Below are 16,343 nucleotides of genomic sequence, written 5' to 3'. Positions count from 1 at the left end.
CGTCAGCCGCTGTACCTGGACCACACATTCAATTCATCGGAGTGATGTGGTGGCTATCGACACCAGGTCTTGGTTCAAGTCCACACACAAATGACACGCCTGACTATGATGCAATTTGTGCTTGTTGTGAAGTACACAGCACTCCTAGAAGCATCCAGTGGTCCTCACTACATTTGAAGGTATGGATAAATGAGCGATTGTTTATGTAGTACTCAAAGATATACTTATGAGTAACAATATGTTTGAAGGACTCATTGTTTTCTTCCAGCAAAGTAAAGCACACAGTCATAGGTACACATGCATGACACATGCAAGTCATAGGTGAGACATGCAAGATGGGTGGTGCCGGGTCTGATGGTAAAATATATAGATATTTTTTTAAAAGACTGATCACCAAGACACCAGTGTCTCTTTCTTAACACAGTAATCTAACACAGCAAATGGCCACCAGTATGAACGTGTGTTTGTCTATTCAAATAATTTCGTGTATAAGCACAAAGGGATGCAAATATTTATCATATATATTTTTGATTTTCAATCCAGTGTCCTGACATAGTTTCACTTTGAAGAAGCCCTCTTTTGAACATTGTCCCAGTAGTGGAGTTGAAAACGCATCAGCACCTGAGGAGCATCATCTCATCAGATGGACATTATATAAACCCCATTTAACAGCTACTAGGTAACTGTGTGCAGGTTTATTAAAAAGGCCTGCATTGCCTTCATGACAGCAAATAGTTACTGCATCTCTTACATTGTGGAGGAAGCAACTGTGCATGCCAATATTGTTCAGGGCATTTTTAATGAGACATTTATAATAGTAAAATCACAAACTGTAGTTCAGTGTTTATGCTTATGTATTTGTCATATGTGACAGTCTGTACACGTTTTAAAAAAATTGTGGGAATCTATATTTCCCCTTTTTTATTTCAAGACGGATTCTCTTTCCTGACTGTTTATTTCGAAAGCCCTTGAATGCAACTACAAATCTTGTAATCCTGCTCACCTAGGCACCGCCTTCAGGAGACATAGATTTTTGGCGCAAATGCCTGTCTACCAGTGTTAGTAATAGGGATTTGTGCCAAAACCCATGAGTGGTGGCATAGGAATGCCCATGTACCACCCAATGTATGTAGCCTTGATGCAAAGTAGCACTACTTTGCATTACTTGGGGCACTGTTGCACCTCAAACCCAGTGCAAAGGAATGATATATTTCTCCCTGAAGTAAATAGAGAGTCAATGTAGCCTTCACGTGGTTACAGTTTTGGGCCATTTCTATGACATACATTCGATCCACACACCCCAAAGGGGGGTAACTTTATTTTGGGACAAGTGTGGTGATAGGACCTAAACTACAGATTCCAGTCATTGATGGGTAGGAAGCAGGTTTATGTTCTTATACTGCTGCTTTAAGGATTTCTGTGTAACATCTATGTTTTTATTGGCTCTTGGTTGGTCATCATCTAGAATTTGTCATTATCTAGAAGTTATTCAGTGTTGTAAAAACGTTTTAATTATTGTATCAATAATTTATTTCTTAAACTCATCCACTGTCCCAACTCGCTTCTTTCCTCCCCTATCTCGTCTCTGACCTGTAGCTCACCTGGGGGTTGAGCAGATGGTTGGAAGCCGTAGCTTTGTAGTGATGCGTCTTGGGCAGCGTTACTGAACAATGCCCCTTGATGGCGTGGCACCAGAATATCTTTGCCAGGATATTGCCTGACATAAATATCATGTTCAAAAAATCATTTATCAAAATATCACCACTATTAGTGTTAATAGAGATAAAATCTGCATCTAATAAAAAATATGTTTGCAAATAATATTTAACAAATCATACTTATCTAAAAAAATATTTTTTGTATAAAATGACATTCAACCCCTTTGATATCAAAGAATTGAGCAGTAGTCACCTAACCCAAGAGGAGACAATCATAAGGCAAACCTATGGCGTTTTTTGATCATGCCTTGACCTGTTGTATCCCTGTATGGGCGTTTAGCACATCTCCCAATTGCTTTTGGTTGTTATGTGTGGCATTTAACCCCTTCGATGCTCATGATGGAATGGTTCCGTCATGAGCATCGGGGCCCCTCTGCTCATGATGGAACCATTCCGTCATGAGGCCAGGGGCACGAAATCCCTCTGCTGCAGACAGCAGAGTAATTTCTATTATTCCCCTGTGACCGTGGGAGCTGGGAAAGAGCTTCCCCAGCTCCCAAGGCCCCCTCCCTGGTTTCTGTGCCATGACGATCAGCGCGCACGTCGCGCTGTTGTCATTGCACAGAAACCGAAACTGAAATGAGCCTTTAGGCTCATTTCAGTTTCACTTTCTATGAGCTCAGGGGGCTACCTCAGCCCCCCAGGCATGTAGAAAGACAGGAGCGGTATCATTGGAAAGGGGAGAAACTCCCCTTTCCAATGGTACCCCTCCCCAGTGGATCCCTGCTTGGGGATCACCACAGGAGGGCAATCACCAAGCAGGGATCCACCCACTAGACACCAGGGAGGAGGGAGTGGCCCCTTGGCCAAGGGCTTTTGCTCCCCCCAAAATTTTTTGGGTATGATTTAGTCTTTTTGCCCACCCTGGGGGCAGAAGGGGGCAGTAGCCCCCAATCTGCCTCCCTGGGGGCAAAAAGCCCACTATAAATTGTGGTGGGGGCTGCCCAATATGGGCATGCCCATGCCCCCACCCACCCCCACCCACTCTGCCCCCCCGGGGAGGTAAAAAGCCCAGTAGATGCCAGGGATTTTTTAGGCAAATTTTAATTAGGGTGGGGCATTGGCATGCCCGTTTTGGGCAGCCCCCACCCTAATAAAAAATTGCCCCAAAAACTCCCTGGCGTCTAGTGGTCTTTCTTCCCCCCCTGGTGGGCAGATGGGGGCATTAGCCTCCAATCTGCCCCACCGGGGGGCCAAAAAGCCCACTAGACACCAGGGATTTTTTTGGGGCAAATTTGAATTAGGGTGGGGGCTCCCAAAATGGGCATGCTCATGCCCCCACCCCACCGCCCACAAAAATAACAGCCTTCCTGCCTCTCCTGGGGGGCAGATGGGGCCGCAGCCCCCAATCTGCCCCTCTGGGGGGGGGGGGGGCAAAAAGCCCACTAGACGCCAGGGATTTTTTTGGCAAATTTTAATTAGGGTGGGGGCATTGGCATGCCCGTTTTGGGCAGCCCCCACCCTAATTCAAATTTGCCCCAGAACTCCTTGGCATCTAGTGGAATTTCTGCCCCCCCTGGGGGGCAGGTGGGGGCATTAGCCCAAAATCTGCCCCACCAGGGGGGCACAAAGCCCACTAGATGCCAGGGACTTTTTGGTGGCAAATTTGAAGTAGGGTGGGGGCTTCCAAAACGGGCAGGCCCATGCCCCCACCCCCGCCTGCAAAAATAACAGCCTTCCTGCCCCCCCCAGGGGACAGATGGGGCAGTAGCCCCCAATCTCCCCCCTGGGGGGCAGAAAGCCCACTAGACACTAGGGATATTTATTTTTGGCCGCATAATTTATTAGGGTGGGGGCTACCCATAAAGGGCATGTCCATGCCCCCACCCTGCAAAATTTACAGCCTTTCTGCCCCCCATGGGGGGCAGAAAGCCCACTATACGCCAGGGATTTTTATTGAATTATAATTTGTGGTGGGGGTTGCCCGATATGGGCATGCCCATGCCCCCAACTACCCCCCTCAAAATGACAGCCTTTCTGCCCCCCCCGGGGCAGATGGGGGCATTAGCCCCAACTCTGCCCCCCCAGGGGGGCAAACAGCCCAGTAGACACCAGAGATTTTTTAGGCAAATTTTAATTAGGGTGGGGCATTGGCATGCCCGTTTTGGGCAGCCCCCACCCTAATTAAAATTTGCCCCAAAAACTCCCTGGTATCTAGTGGACTTTTTGCCCCCCCTAGCGGGTAGATGGGGGCATTAGCGCCCAAACTACCCCGCCGGGGGGCCAAAAAGCCCACTAGACACCAGGGATTTTTTTGGGGCCAATTTGAATTAGGGTGGGGGCTCCCAAAACAGGCATGTTCATCCCCCTACCCCCCGCCCACAAAAATACCAGCGTTCCTGCCCCCCCGGGGGGCAGATGGGGCAGTAGCCCCCAATCTGCCCCTCTGGGGGGGCAAAAAGCCGACTAGAAGCCAGGGATTTTTATGGCAAATTTTAATTAGGGTGGGGGCATTGGCATGCCCGTTTTGGGCAGCCCCCACCCTAATTCAAATTTGCCCAAAAACTCCTTGCCATCTAGTGGACTTTCTTCCTCCCCTGGGGGGCACATGGGGGCATTAGCCCCCAATCTGCCCCGCCGGGGGGCAAAAAGTCCACTAGACGCCAGGGTTTTTTTGGGGCAAATTTGAATAAGGGTGGGGGTTGCCCAAAATGGGCATGCCCCTGCCCCCACCCCCTCCCCGCAAAAATTACAGCCTTACTGCCCCCGTGGGGGACAGATGAGGCAGTAGCCCCCAATCTGCCCCGCCGGGGGGGGCAAAAAGCCCACTAGACGCCAGGGATTTTTTTGGGGCAAATTTGAATTAGGGTGGGGATTTCCCAAAATGGGCATGCCCATGCCCCCACCCCCTCCCCACAAAAATTACAGCCTTCCTGCCCCCCTGGGGGACAGATGGGGCAGAAGCCCCCAATCTGCCCCCGCGGGGGGCAAAAAGCCCACTAGACACTCAGGATTTTTTTGGGCAAATTTTAATTAGGATGGGGGCATTGGCATGCCCGTTCTGGGCAGCACCCACCCTAATTAAAATTTGCCCAAAAAGCTCCCTGGCATCTAGTGGATTTTTCTGCCCCCCGGGGGGCAGATGGGGGCATTAGCCCCTAATCTGCCCCTCTGCAGGGGGGGCAAAAAGCCCACTAGATGCCAGGGATTTGTTTTGGGCAAATTTGAATTAGGGTGGGGGTTGCCCAAAACGGACATGCCCATGCCCCCACCCTCTCCCCGCAAAAACTACAGCCTGCCTGCCCCCCCCAGGGGACAGATGGGGCAGTAGCCCCAATCTGCCACCCCCAGGGGGCAAAAAGCCCACTAGATGCCAGGGAATTTTTTTGTCAAATTTTAATTAGGGTGGGGGCTGCCCAAAACAAGAATGTCAATGCCCCCACCCCCCACCCGCAACAATTACAGCCTTTCTGCCCCCCCTGGGGGTCAAATAGGGGCAGTAGCCCCCAATCTGCTACCCCCGGGGGGGGGCAAAACGCCCACTAGACGCCAACGATTACGCTGGCTTTTTTTATGCGTGGGGGTGGGGGCTGCCCAGAATGGGCATACCAATGCCCCCACCCCCCAAAAAAATAGCCACAGTGTTTCTGCCCCCCTTGGGAGCATATGGGGGCAACCCCCTCCCCACAGATATCCCCCCCAGGGTGGCAGAAAGCCGACTAGGCACTGAGTTGTTTTTAGCAGTATAGGGAAACCTACCAAAACCCACACATTTCTGAAAACTAGACACCCGGGGGAGTCCAGCGAGGTATGGCTTGCATGGGTCCCCTAACGTTTTCCTACCCACAATCCCCTGCAAACCTCAAATTTAGCTGAAAAATGCACTTTTTTCTCAAAGTTCTGTGTGGGAAAGTTCTGGAATCTACGTGGATCCACAAATTTCCTCACACCCAGCATTTCCCCAGGTCTCCCGATAAGAATGGTACCTCGCTCGCGTGGGTAGGTCAAGTACCCGAGACAGGCAAGGGCCCAAAACCTATTGAGGCGATATCAAAATTACCTATCACAAAACAACCTGGTTTTGCAAGGGGGATCACCTGGGTTTTTGTCCCCGGGTTCGGCGGCCATCTTGGAAAACTACCAAACCCAAACATTTTTGGAAACTAGACACCCGGGGGAGTCGAGCGAGGTATGGCTTGCGTGGGTCTCCCATCATTCTCCTGCCCTGAATCCCCTGCAAACCTCAAATTTTGCCAAAAAAATCACTTTTTTCTCAAATTTCTGTGTGGGAAACTTCTGGAATCTGGGTGGATCCACAAATTTCTTCCCACGCAGCATTCCCCCAGGTCTCCCGACAAAAATGGTACCTCACTTGCGTGGGTGGGTCAAGGACCCACAACAGGCAAGGGCCCAAAACCTATTGAGGCAACATCAAAATGACCTATCACAAAACAACCAGGAATACACTTGTACAATCAATGGAACAAAAAGAAAAAGAAAAGGGAAAAAACGAATCTCCAGGGACAAGGTTCCTAAACAGATAAGTCCAATAATGATATACTCATCACTAAAGCGCTGTTACCGTATTGCAGAACGTAATGGTTCTGTCTCTTTTATCGTTGCCGGAGAGAAGGAGAGTCAGGGCTGTAGTGCCGCAGGAGCCGATGGACCAGAATGCCAGAGAACCGCCAAGAGATCCGAGAGAGACACCAGGGGCTACGAGTAGTAGATGCGACAGTGACTGGAGCAGGAATACTAACACGGCGGCAAACCGGAAGAACAGCACGTAAGCGACCCGGAAGTGATGCTTGATCCCAAACACGAGAACGCAAAGCGTTTCAGTGTGAGATCGGAGGAGTTTTATACTCCATTGCCGGTTGCCACAAGCTCGACATGGCGGAACCGGCAGTTATGACACCAGGATTGCTGTTGAATCAATACAGAGAGATCGTAAATCTAACACCGGCTAGCTCTGACATCTGAGGCCAGATCATGTGTCATTATTTTGTCACTTGTACACACTACCTTTAATTCATTATTTTGTCGCTTGTGCACACTACCTTTAATTCATTATTTTGTTGCTTGTGCACACTAGCACCACTGCCTGGTCACAGGTTTCAACTAATTTGTACCAGTTTAACTCTCCAATGCAGAAATTGGGATGTGACCAGTCAGCCTATGTGAAAGGGCCATCCTCTGTGTCCCTTCTGGTGTCCCTACGTTTTAGAAACCTTTCATCCTTTTGAGCTCAAAACATGTTTTGATAAAATCTGAAGATTATGCGGCAGATGATAGATCATGTGGGAATGGGCCAGTTCCATAATCATGTGGAAATCTTTGTAGCAGCAATATCGATTCATTTCAATAGTTCTGGCATAGGTTAACAGGCAGCTCTGCAGCGTTACTGGCAAATGGGTCCCCCTTGTGGATGTTTCTAGAATCTAACCATTGAGTGAAAGGTGTGTAACCTCCTTGTGGATGTTTCTAGAATTTAACCATTGGGCGTGGGGTGTGTAACCTCTATGTGGATGTTGCTAGAATCTAACCTTTGAGCGAGTGCAAGGTCTGTAACCTCCTTGTGGATGTTTCTAGAATTTAACCATTGAGTGCGAGGTGTGTAATCTGGAGGAACACAAGCTTTATGTGTCTCTGAGCGCTTCACAAATGAGGACATGACATTTTGAGGACTGTTTTGCTTGAGGGACAGCCTTGCTATCTCAACCCCTAATCATAAGTGTGTAGCTGGAGAGTTATCATTGCTACATCACTGCTGTTCAATGGCCTAATGAGAGCTGTGTACCCTGACGCTTATCTTTGCATATGCATGCTTGCCTACAAAGGACAGCTGTTGCTGGAATCATGAAGTCCATGTAACCTGTGGGGTATCTTTGCTGTCCCAACTGTTGATGACAGCTTTGGGGCCTCTGAGAGAACTCTCCTGTCTCAGACATTAATGAGAGTGACGTGGCACAGTCGATAGCTAGGCAGTTTTAAGCATTGCTGAGACATGTGCAACGAGAGAAGGAACTTTTATCGAAGGCCGTGATGAGAGCAGTGTAGCTTGGGGTAGATCAGTGGTGACGCAGACATTGAGAGCTGTGACGCATTTAGGGTAGTTCTGCTGACTCTCGTACTACCTACATGTGTGTAAATTAAGTATTGCTCAGCTCTCTCAGTTGTTAGTGATGGCAATAGAAACTGAGGGCTAGCTCTTCAGTCTTGGCAGTCACAGAGTGCATTGTAACCCCAGGAGTAGCTCTGTTGTCACAGGCCTTACAGAGGTGTGTCACCTAAGGGTCGGGCTCTGTCATCATAATTGCAATTGATATCTGTGCATGCTAAGGAACAGCTGTGCTGCCCATGGCTTCGCCCACATCTGTGTGACCTAAGAGGAAGTCCTGCTGTCACAATTGTTCATCAGAGTTCTGAAAGGTCTTACAGTAACCTTTGGCTCAGGCATTAATGAAATCGATGTAATCCAATTGATAGCTCTGCGGTCTAAAAATGTTACTGGGAGATATGCAACCAAGGAGGTAGCCCTTCTGTGTAAGGCTTTGATCAAAGCAGTGCAACCTGATGTAGATCTGTGTTAATTCAGACATCAATGAGAACTGTGATACTTGTGGGGTAGATCTGCTGGCTCTCATGCTACCAACATGTATGTAAAGTAAGTATAGCTCTGCTGTCCCAAGGCCTACTGACAGTAGTGCAAACTGAGGGATACAAGACATGTGCCTGCAATTTGGCTTACACATTATTTTGGTGGCGATCACGATCCTGTAAAAAACGGGTACGAACCGTCGGATGGAGCAAATTCTCCGTCCGACGCGTACCCGGTCGTCAAAATGTACAAACATGGAATTACGATTCGCACGGAAACACCATTTCCGTACGAATCGTACAAAACCCCGACCGACGAAAATAAACATACAAATGCGATCTGGGAAAGCACCGACGTGACGTCGGGACGCACGCAGCCTGCCATTCACGAACCAGGAATTACGATTCGCACCGACGTCATCCCGCACGGTGAATATTTTCCGGCTGCCAAAAACTGCCGGGAAATCAGGACGACGCGAACAAGGAGTACCGGTACGCGACGGACAGACAGGACGACGCGAACAAGGAGTACCTGTACGCGACGGACAGACATGGACCCGAACCTACGTGTCATCCCGGCCCTCATAGCAGTCGACCTCCTCTACAGGTTCCGACGCAGACGCCGCAGAAGGTCAGAACGACTAAGGGAAGGGGCGAAAGGGGGGGAAAGGGTGAGGGGGGTGGCAGGACCAGGGGCAGGCCACAAAACCGCCACCAATGTCACACAGCACACATGCCCTGGACATACCTGACCCCCATGCCCTGGTCACTACGAGGGGGTGGGGGCATGTCCAGCAAAGCCAGCGTCCGCCACAAAGGAAGTGCCTGACGACGCAAACCGGCAACACAACTATACAGGTACGTCCCGTACCCACGCCTTAAGAGCGTGGGTACGAGTCGGACCACGCCCACACCTACGTCACCCCAACAATGGCGGGACGGCTGTACCCACGTGGCAAAGGCCTGGGTACGGGTCGCACAAGCATCACATAGCGTGGGGACGGATATGTACGGACCGTACCCCCACCACCGTATGCATGGAGCATACCCCCAACCCCAACAGTGTAAGTACGACCCATACCCTCACCCGCGTACGTATACGTCCCACCCTAACAGTGTAAGTACGACCCGTACCCTCACCCGCGTACGTATGGAGCGTACCCCCACCCCAACAGTGTAAGTACGACCCGTACCCCCACCTCGTATGCATGGAGCGTACCCCAACAGTGCATGTACGTACCGTACCACCACCCCAACAGTGTAAGTATGACCTGTACCCCCACCCGCGTATGCATGGAGCGTACCCCCACCCCAACAGTGTAAGTACGACCCGTACCCTCACCCGCGGACGTATGGAGCGTACCCCCACCCAAACAGTGTAAGTATGACCCGTACCCTCACCCGCATATGCATGGAGCGTACCCCAACAGTGTAAGTACGACCCGTACCCTCACCCGCGTACGTATGGAGCGTATCCCCCACCCCAACAGTGTAAGTACGACCCGTACCCTCACCCACGTATGCATGGAGCGTACCCCAACAGTGTAAGTACGACCCGTACCCCCACCCGTGTACGTATGGAGCCTACTCCCACCCCAACAGTGTAATTATGAACCTTACCCCCATGGAGCGAACCCACACACGTGTATGTAGTAAGCGTACATATTGTTAAATAGGAGGGGTGTGTGCCTATCACTCCCAGCAGTGCCCAGAGTCAGGAGGGGTGGGTGCAGAGTCCTCCCAGCAGTGCCCAGAGACAGGAGGGGTGTGTGCAGAGTCCTCCCAGCAGTGCCCAGAGGCAGGAGGGGTGGGTGCCTATCACTCCCAGCAGTGCCCAGACGCAGGAGGGGTGGGTGCCTATCACTCCCAGCAGTGCCCAGAGTCAGGAGGGGTGTGTGCAGAGTCCTCCCAGCAGTGCCCAGAGGCAGGAGGGGTGGGTGCCTATCACTCCCAGCAGTGCCCAGACGCAGGAGGGGTGGGTGCAGAGTCCTCCCAGCAGTGCCCAGACGCAGGAGGGGTGGGTGCCTATCACTCCCAGCAGTGCCCAGAGTCAGGAGGGGTGTGTGCAGAGTCCTCCCAGCAGTGCCCAGAGGCAGGAGGGGTGGGTGCCTATCACTCCCAGCAGTGCCCAGACGCAGGAGGGGTGTGTGCAGAGTCCTCCCAGCAGTGCCCAGAGGCAGGAGGGGTGGGTGCCTATCACTCCCAGCAGTGCCCAGAGTCAGGAGGGGTGTGTGCAGAGTCCTCCCAGCAGTGCCCAGAGGCAGGAGGGGTGGGTGCCTATCACTTCCAGCAGTGCCCAGACGCAGGAGGGGTGGGTGCAGAGTCCTCCCAGCAGTGCCCAGAGTCAGGAGGGGTGAGTGCAGAGTCCTCCCAGCAGTGCCCAGAGTCAGGAGGGGTGGGTGCAGTGTCCTCCCAGCAGTGCCCAGAGTCAGGAGGGGTGGGTGCAGAGTCCTCCCAGCAGTGCCCAGAGGCAGGAGGGGTGGGTGCAGAGTCCTCCCAGCAGTGCCCAGAGGCAGGAGGGGTGGGTGCCTAACACTCACAGCAGTGCCCATGGAACGCAAAGGGTGGAGTAGCCACAGATACCATGGCCACAAATTCCAGTCAGGTGCACAAAGACCCTGCAGTACATGTACCACATGTGTGCGAGGCTGGGAGTATACACATGCATAGCGCAGAAAAGAAAACATGTCCACATGAAGTCATGTCAATAGTCCACATACACAAGTACAATGACTATCAAGAATGCCACGAATGATGCAGGTGGAGACATCGCTCAGCATGCATGTGCAAAGTAGAAGGAGTCCGTCACACACCCAGCTAATGTACACACAGCTCAGCGCTAAATATTGGGAACACCCTGCAGGGAAGATGTCAGGGTACACAGAGGAAGGAATACACCTTTGGACAATTTCACCATGCAGTAACTGCTTACATGAACACAGAAACCTAGCTAACACCGTGTGATGGCACACAGATCCCAGGGTCCCCCCTATGACCAGCACACTACTACATTTCCCACACACCCAACACATGAACACCACCCAAAACCATGTAGCAGCCCCACCAACAGCAATACCAGCAAAGCAGTAGTGTTCCAAGGGGAAAAAAATAAATTGCTTTATTCAGCATGAACCAAAAAATCTTGTTTGTAGGAAGTTCAATATTTACAAAGCCCATAGGGCAGTCCAGAAGTCACAGCTGGATGGGGGACACAGTGGGATACGTGTCCCCTAGCTTGCCTGCTCAGTTACATTCCGTCGTCTTCCACAGGGGTGAGGGCATCATGTGGGGGGGAAGAAACAGGCACCGCAGGGACAGGAGGGTGAAGGGTAGGCGTCGTGGTTGCAGGGATGGAGGACTCCACCACAGGGGGTGGGGCAGGGCCAAAGGCGGAGGCCAGGATCTCGCTGCACACCTTAGCAAGGTCCTCCAGGGAATCCCCTGCACCCGAAGGAACCACAGGCCCCAAGGAGGGGGGGGGGTCAGAGGGATGGGTCGCAGCGCCACTGGGGGAGGGTGTAGACAGGGGGGGGGAATCAACCACCCTGACCGAGGACTTCCTTGACCGCTTGCGTGGTGGTGTCACTGTGGGGCTCAGGGACAGAGCGGCCATGAAGGAGTCTTTGGGGGAGATGTGGCCAGGAGAGCTGAGGGGAGGGGATTTGGAGGGAGTGGATTGGGTGGAATGCGGACTCCCACTCTGGCTGCGTGTCACACGTTTGCCCCCCGACCCAGTGGGTGTGCCTACTTCACCCTGTGTGTGCGTGTCAGGAGGTGTGCGGTGGACCTTCCCTGCTGGTGTGGTGCCTGTGTGTGTTGTGGTGGGTGCATGCTGACGTCTGGGTGTACGTGGGACAGGCATGGGAGTGGGAAGTGTGGATGGGGCAGGGGTAGGGGGTGGGACGTAGCGCTGCAGGAGACCCACTGCTGCAGTCAGTGTCGAGTCTATCGACCTCAGCAAGCTGCGTTGGTCAGCCTGCGATGAATGAATGCCCTCCAAGTATGCCTCCATGTTGTGCAGCACTTGGCTGTGGCCATGGAGGACATTAAGGATCGCAGCCTGACCAACCTGCAACTGACGCTGGATGTCCACAGACTCGGCATTGGCGGCAGCAGTGGAGACAGGGGCAGGGGGTGCGGTGCCTGGCAGGAAGGAGACATGTGGTGACCGGGCACGTTGGGAAGGGACACGAGCAAGTGGGAGGTGGCTGATGGCAATGGAGGGGGCGGGGCGAGATGTAGTGCCGCTGTCAGCTGCTGGTGCAGCTGCCGCCCACTCGGAGAGATCATCCTCGGACCCGTCAGCTTCATACTCTGTTGTGCCAGTCGACAGGTCCCCGGCTTCACTCTCCTCCACCTCAGTCCCACTTGATGTGCCTGCCCCGATGTCACCGCTGGCACTGGTGCTCGGTCCCTCTGCTCCGTCTGTGCCCATGTCTCCCTCCGTGTCCCCCGACGATGCTGTGGGCAGGGTGAAGAGACAGAAATTAATCATACACCTGTATACATATGTCACATGAGTCCAATCTACATAGGTCACAGTGCATAGCTTGAAACAAAAGAAGAGTTACATCTACAAAACAAGGTACATATGTAGGGCATGCAAGACACAGTTGTTTGACCCACCATGCCACCGAAAAACTATGGAGAGCATGACACAATAGCAAATGAGATGGAATGGAATTTTGACTGAGGAGCAAGGCCCTGGGGACAATCCAGCACTGCATCTGCACCACACAGCGTGGCAGGACATAGGGATGAGCAGGGACCATATCCAGGAACAAGAGGCACATGCAGCATAGGTTATACTGAAAACATGCCCACTATGACTGGCCCACTGCACCTTGAGTGCATGTCCAGACAAACATCACACACTGGCCAGTCCTAGCAAGGAGATATCAGGTTATGACATGAAGGCCATGCCCGCACCACCCACCCCCTACATGAGACTATTATTTGGAGACACAGGAAGCACTTACATTCCTTAGTCTGGGTGAAATACACATGGGATGCAACAAATCAAGGTTGCACACAAAATACCCACGGTGCGCTTGTCCAAATAATCATGTACAAATGGGCATCATCAGATGATTGTAACAAGACACACAGGCAATGTCCACCGTGAGTATGAACAAGGAATATCAGGTCAGGCTGTACAGTGGACACTTGTACTACATTTCACGTCAATATACATTTGGCCAGGGGACAATGGCACAGAGCACAACCTATGCTGTAGACACAGAGATTGTCGACATATTCGGATTACACACATGATACCTAGGAAAATATGCCCCTGGGGACAGTAGTGGCCACACAACTCCATGCTCCTGAATGGGATTGACTGCAACACACGCTAACATCCCCGCACTATGTGTACCGCACACTCATGCACATCATGTCACAGGCCACCACATAGGACATGCGTGCTGTAAGGCATAACACTTGAGAGACTAACTCCCATGTCTGGACTCAGCATTAGTGCCAACTGACATGGAACCCACAAGACCAGAACTGGACAGGGCACAGGCAAGGTCCCAAAACCTGTTACACACCACCCCCACACATGATGCTGCAGGCATTGTACACGTGGAGAAGGTGCCAGGCTACATAACCTTGTGACGGAGTGACTTCACACAGACCAGGGAACACATTGCAAGGAGGGGAAGGGAGGCAGGAGAGCACTGCAATACTGTGGGTAACAGGATCTGCACAGCACCATTAAACCCTGGCAGTGCATCCATGGAACAGTGCACTTACAAATGCTGGTGAAACACAACAAACACACATGTACCTACCCCCTTCCTGCTGCTGCATCTCCTGTAAGCGCCTGTCCAAGTCTGGAAATGCCACCGCCAGCACACGCTTGTGGATGTGGGAGAGACGGCGGCGCCCGCGGTTCTTATGGCTCTCAGGTGAGTCCCCCAGCAGGACCCGTGCGATCCTCCGCGTCCAGCACCGGATATCCTGCCAGCGTTTCCTCACCTGGGACAGGCGCCGCTTCCGACCATCCGCACTCCTCACGGCACTGACGGCGGTCACCCAGATCTGCTCCTTGGCAGAGGCGCCTACCTGTGAGGATGAACAAGTGACACTACATCAGTACACCTGCAACATATCACAGAGACACATATGAGAACAAATTAGCTGGTTACAACAAGGCATGTCATGCAGCCAACGCATTGCACCTTTGCCATAGGGACATACTCCTCTGGGGAAGGGCAAAAGCAGTACATGCCAGTGAAAGTACACAGGTGGAATGAGGGCAAAGACACAATCAATTATAAAGGCTCACACTGTGCATCACACCCACCCCTCCTGTCTCTGGGCACTGCTGGGAGGACTCTGCACCCACCCCTCCTATGTCTGGGCACTGCTGGGAGTGATAGGCACCCACCCCTCCTATGTCTGGGCACTGCTGGGAGGACTCTGCACACACCCCTCCTGTCTCTGGGCACTGCTGGGAGTGATAGGCACCCACCCCTCCTGTCTCTGGGCACTGCTGGGAGGACTCTGCACATACCCTTCCTGTCTCTGGGCACTGCTGGGAGTGATAGGCACACACCCCTCCTGTCTCTGGGCACTGCTGGGAGTGATAGGCACCCACCCCTCCTGTCTCTGGGCACTGCTGGGAGGACTCTGCACACACCCCACCTGTCTCTGGGCACTGCTTGGAGTGATAGGCACCCACCCCTCCTGTCTCTGGGCACTGCTGGGAGGACTCTGCACACACCCCTCCTGTCTCTGGGCACTGCTGGGAGTGATAGGCACACACCCCTCCAGTCTCTGGGCACTGCTGGGAGGACTCTGCACACACCCCTCCTGCCTCTGGGCACTGCTGGGAGGACTCTGCACACACCCCTCCAATGTCTGGGCACTGCTGGGAGACATCAGGCATTCCCCCCCCCTGGGACCCCCCCTACAGTACATAGCATGTGTGTCACACCTGGACACAATGGCAGAAGTCACAGTCACAAAAAAGGGACACAGTCTGTGCTAGTAGCCTCTGCACTCACCTGATACCCTGGTCGCCCATACAGCAGGGGGTACTGTGGGAGGATCACATCCAGCAATGCCACGTTCTCCTCCAGGGTGAATGGCTGTGACCTCTCCACAGACCTTGACATGGTTCCAGGGAATCAGGAGCAGCAGCAGTGTGGTAGAATCGAAATATGTGCAGGCAAGTGATCCCTCATGGGACCTGGCTGCCTTATATCTGCCTTGCTGGCCTGTTTCATGCACAGGAGTACAGAGTGATTGGTCACTCACATTTGCATCCTATGTTTCCTCCAATTCCTTCACACCTAGCACAGTCAGTGGGTTCTTATTGTGTTTTTTTCTTCAGCATGATGTCAACCCCACAAACACATTGCAACAAAGTAGATTCATTCCAACTGACTTCTGCTGTGCACCTTCCAGAACAAATTCAAACTTAAAACTTGGTCTCCATGACAACCAGCATGCATGTAGGCCTTAATACTTGTCCCTCATGTGTCCCCTATGTAAAATTGAGCTTCACACACAGGTACGGTGCGTTCCGGGGCCCTAGGGCACCCCAAATGCATAGCAACGGCCCGTACAGGCGTGTGTACGGGCCGTACCACTATGAGTACGCATACTCAAGAACACCCATAGTGGTACGGCCCGTACACGCGTGCGTACGTTCACTATTACTATGGGTGTCCTCGTGTATGGGTGTCCTCGCGTATGCGTACTCGTACACACGCCTGTACGCTCACTATCACTACGAGTACGCATACGCGAGGACACCCATAGTGATATTGAACGTACAGGCGTGTGTACGGGCCGTACCACTACGAGTACGCATACGCGAGGACACCCATAGTGATAGGGAGCGTACAGGCGTGTGTATGGGCCGTACCACTATGAGTACGCATACTCAAGAACACCCATAGTGGTACGGCCCGTACACGCGTGCGTACGTTCACTATCACTATGGGTGTCCTCGCGTATGCGTACTCGTAGTGGTACGGCCCGTACACGCGTGCGTACGTTCACTATCACTATGGGTGTCCTCGCGTATGCGTACTCGTAGTGGTACGGCCCGTACACGCGTGCGTACGTTCA

At 52.4% G+C, this 16,343-nt stretch overlaps 1 protein-coding gene across 1 annotated transcript in view; it reads right to left on the bottom strand.

The window, feature by feature from the left end:
* The window catches only part of HHLA1 (HHLA1 neighbor of OC90), a 310,979-nt gene that overhangs the window by 220,869 nt on the left and 73,767 nt on the right, over positions 1–16,343 (bottom strand). The window lies entirely within an intron of this gene.

Source organism: Triturus cristatus, chromosome 5_1, assembly GCF_964204655.1.
Source record: "Triturus cristatus chromosome 5_1, aTriCri1.1, whole genome shotgun sequence".
In the NCBI taxonomy this organism is placed as follows: domain Eukaryota; kingdom Metazoa; phylum Chordata; class Amphibia; order Caudata; family Salamandridae; genus Triturus; species Triturus cristatus.
This window is presented reverse-complemented; position numbering and strand designations above follow the sequence as displayed.